General features: G+C 40.3%; 1 long non-coding RNA gene across 1 annotated transcript; it reads left to right on the forward strand.

Annotated features, from left to right (window-relative positions):
- The first annotated feature begins 2,505 nt into the window (after positions 1-2,505).
- LOC115267527 (uncharacterized) lies at positions 2,506-4,072 on the forward strand. The gene is made up of 3 exons (XR_003897840.2): positions 2,506-2,948; positions 3,008-3,373; positions 3,437-4,072. It is a non-coding gene; the product is annotated as an uncharacterized LOC115267527 (long non-coding RNA).
- The last annotated feature ends 257 nt before the right edge of the window (positions 4,073-4,329 follow it).

Below are 4,329 nucleotides of genomic sequence, written 5' to 3' on the forward strand. Positions count from 1 at the left end.
GGCGTTGCAGGAACTTTGTTGGACTGGACAGAAAATGTGGAAAAGCGGGCATCGAGCGGCTACCTTCTACCAAAGCTGTGGCACCACCAATGAACTGGGAACAGGATTTATAGTGTTGGGAAAGATGCGACAACGTGTGATCGGGAGGCAGCCGATCAACGCGAGGATGTGCATGTTGAGAGTTAAGGGCCGTTTCGTCAACTACATCATCATCAACGTCCACTGCAGTGAACGAAAAAACGAATTGCTTGGGGCAAGACACTGTGCTGGAGAGTACATTTTCCTTCACAGAGTTGCTCAGAATTCCTCCGGATTGCTCCCGTTTTTGCTTGGGTGTTGCCTGATTCATCGCAAAATCAAAACAATATTGCCCGATATCTTGCCTTTCTTGCAGTTTTAGGGGTGTTTTTCAACAAATTTCGTCGATCATTGGTGAAAAGAGTTACTCAGAATTTCTCAGAGTTACTCTTGTTTGCACAGTGTCTTGCCCCTAGTTGGCTAACACCTTATTAATTGAAATCAATTGAACCATTACCCTTAAATTTGGCAATCTATGAAATAGAATGAGTTAAACGCCTGTAAAAAACAGTCAGTTAAATAAGACCAGGAATATTAGTATTAAAAGCGAAGATACAACGAAGCAATGCCCCGAACCTCGAGAGCACAAACCCCACACTCAGAAAAAATAACATATTAAACTCGATATTAAATTTAAAAATTCTGCACTTAGATTGTGACCAGTTGCTTTTACACTTGAAAAGTATGTGCAACGCTATTGCAGACTACATCCCAAATTGGACTATCACACTTTTTTTGGTACTCCTTAAAAGTGTGATAAAAGTGCACATTTGCCTCGGATCGTCTTGACGTCTTCGGTGCACTTATTCCTCCATTTAGAAGGAATAAGTGCACCGAAGACCTCAACTCGATCCGACGTGTCCCTGCGCTGCAATCACACTTTGAAGGTGTGTGCACACTATTGTGTCAGTCCAATTTGGGGTGCAGTCAGCAATATGTGCGCCGCAAATGGATTTCAATCGTACAGCGCTTAAGTGCCCCACACAATGCATACGTTTGCGTGTGCGTGACAGTAGTGTGACACATTTCCCATGGGAAAACTGTCAAAAAACGCAAACCTCGACGGAACGGACGCTATGTGTTCCAGGCTTTAGTTTACATTGGACCGAATAATAAACCCATTTTTGGGGGGATTGCCAAACGAATTGGCTATAAAATATAAACAAGTGCAAAATTGGAAAAAAATCTACGTCCAATCTGATTTTATTTGATCAACAAAGCACTAGGTAGAAGATTAGGTACTAAATCTATTGTAAAGGAAGAGGATAGAGTGATCCCGTCGCGTCGCCGTGTTTGCTAGTTCCTTCAGCACTTGGAGGAACTTCTCATTGGCCGTATATTTATGCTGGCATAGATGGTACGCAACACCTTCCGTTCGAAAACTCCAAGGGCGCGTTGGTCCTCTGCACGTAGGGTCCATGTTTCGTGCCCATAGAGGACGACCGGTCTAATCAACGTTTTGTAGATGGTTAACTTCGTGTTACGGCGAACTTTATTCGATCGTAGAGTTCTGCGGAGTCCAAAGTAAGCACGATTTCCTGCCACAATGCGCCTCTGAATTTTTCTACTGGTGTCGTTGTCGACGGTTACCAGTGAGCCCAAGTACACGAATTCTTCAACCGCCTCGATTTCATCACCGTCGATATGAATTCGGGGTGGCGGGCGCGGTGATTCCTTCCTGGAGCCCTTTCCCGGATAAAAAATTACCATTCATTACATGGTAAATATTATTAACATATGACTGGTTTTATTGTTCACAATAAAACACATAGTAGATATATTGTTACTTTTTACAATAGAAGTCAAGCCCATGTAGTTCGTACATTAAGTGAACATTAGCTTTATTAGTGACTAATTGATTCGATTGTTTTTCAATAGTTCTATAATAATTTAAAATTACTATAAGTAAAAATTGATTTAAGTTGTTTTTATATAGTTGCAAAAGTGCCTGCAAAGTTCTCATGGACTTTTTATTGAAAAAGTGTTTATTTCTCAATTACACTTGAAAACAATTCGTAACATATAAATAACAATAAATATTATTGTTGCTTGGATCATGTTTGTATAATCAAATACAAAATCACTTGACATATTTTTTTTGTTTTCGTTTTAAATTTGAGTACAGTAGATGTTTCGGTTATTGAATATTATTCGCTAAAACTTCAACGACTGACAGACGTCAAGCCGTGTTGGCAGAGGAAGCTCTCAATGTATAACTGAGGAAGTACTTATAGAAAACTAGCTGAAAAGCAGGTTTAGCCAAGTGAGGATGTTACGACAAGAAAAAGATGAACAATGATTTTTCTAATGTTTTCCAATAAATTAAAGAAATCTAGTAAATAGTAAACTACCATTGATAACAATACAAATACAATAAGTTTAATGGGGTCAATTGTACCGATGTTAAAATAAACATGCAATAATATTTCAAGAGCAAATTTTCAATACGTCCTAAGTAACAAAATAAACAAAAATGAGTTTTTTGCATATTCTAATACCTACTGAACTGTTTAATACTATGTAGAAAGAACATAAGTCAAAACTTGTTAAAAACTTTTGAAACTTAAAAAAAATAAACTGACTTAAGTAACAAATTGAGCAGTTTTCGTTTGTGTCGCTTTGTCGGTACAATGACTTATGTAACGCACGTAACTCAGCACTGACGTAACTGCGCTGTCAAAACGACGTAAGCAACAAATTCATGTAAACAGAAATCGAAAGTGTTTACGGCAAAACACTTTTCTCCACTTCTAGAGGAATTCTACAAGCTGGATTTAAACTAGAAGAATTAAACTACAAGGAAAGACTTTCCTCGGAGCCATCGTCGACTTCAGCACAATCAACGTCGTATTATCTCACCTCGATTTCAAGTAAGTTTTAAAACGCAATTCTCTAATTTATCACATTATGTAAACATCCTACCTTACAGATTCGTTACGCTTCTATCTATCTCATTTATCCGGCATCAGCAACTCGATCGATCCGGTAACAGCAACGTTGGCAAGGAACAAAAAAGGGCTTCACAAAAGGCAGCAGCTCTTCTTCAAGTTCCTTATCGCCGTCATCAGCTAGAAAAGCAGCTTCAGTTGGAACGGTGATTTTGGTGGACTGCCTGCACCATCCGACAGAACTGTGCTGTCGAAACGGCCACCGAGCGGGCATTTGTGAACCGAGAATGTGATTGAGCATTCCAAAAGGATGACGGTGTGGAGGAGTCAAACTTCTGTACAGCCACAGATACCTAGCGCTTTGGCCAGCCCATGTTCAAAGACAAATGGCTCAGTTGTTCGGTTAAGTAAGTAACTTTTGTTCATATTATTGTTAGTTTTACTCATAAACTTTTACCCTCAATCAATAGGGCCTGCGCAGTACGATCCCGATCGTGGTGTTTCTGGCACTTAGTACCTACCCTGGAAGTCATTGCACCGGCATAGATGACACATGATTTGGCCGGCGAGGTAGAAAATTTGATTCGCTCGCACAGTACCGCAGCGCATTCCAGATCATCAAAACGGTTCCGGAGCTGATGGAAATCGTTCTGATTGCGTCCCGATTCTGTCGAACGAGATGAATCACGGTATTTTTATCGCCGGCAGCACCATCATCACGGAAAAAAGAGCCAGGACATATTAAACCACTTCTAAAATATTGTTCCAAACTGATCTGAAGTCGAGTCCTACGGGTCGGCATTTTTAATCTACTCCGATGTTTTTACGAGACCAGGAAGCACAATTACGTCATTAAACTGCTTTGTGAGTCTGTTGGGCACACTAAACAAAGCCAGCAAGTGCAAGATACAGCAGGTATTATCAGAGGCGTAGCGTGGTTTTACGAAGCTCTCCGCAAGCACTCAGATTAGCGTCTCATCTAGGGGCAAGACACTGTGCAAACAAGAGTAACTCTGAGAAATTCTGAGTAACTCTTTTCACCAATGATCGACGAAATTTGTTGAAAAACACCCCTAAAACTGCAAGAAAGGCGAGATATCGGGCAATATTGTTTTGATTTTGCGATGAATCAGGCAACACCCAAGCAAAAACGGGAGCAATCCGGAGGAATTCTGAGCAACTCTGTGAAGGAAAATGTACTCTCCAGCACAGTGTCTTGCCCCAAGCGTCTCATACACAACATAGAATAATGTTTGTTTGACAATGTTTCTTCTCAGGTTTTTTAGGATTACGTTATCGGCAGGTTTCTCTTCGTTATATGCCGAAAATACACAATCTTTCCTATATGTTCGTATTTTGCAAA

The sequence above is a fragment of the Aedes albopictus genome, chromosome 1, assembly GCF_035046485.1.
Source record: "Aedes albopictus strain Foshan chromosome 1, AalbF5, whole genome shotgun sequence".
Lineage (NCBI taxonomy): Eukaryota > Metazoa > Arthropoda > Insecta > Diptera > Culicidae > Aedes > Aedes albopictus.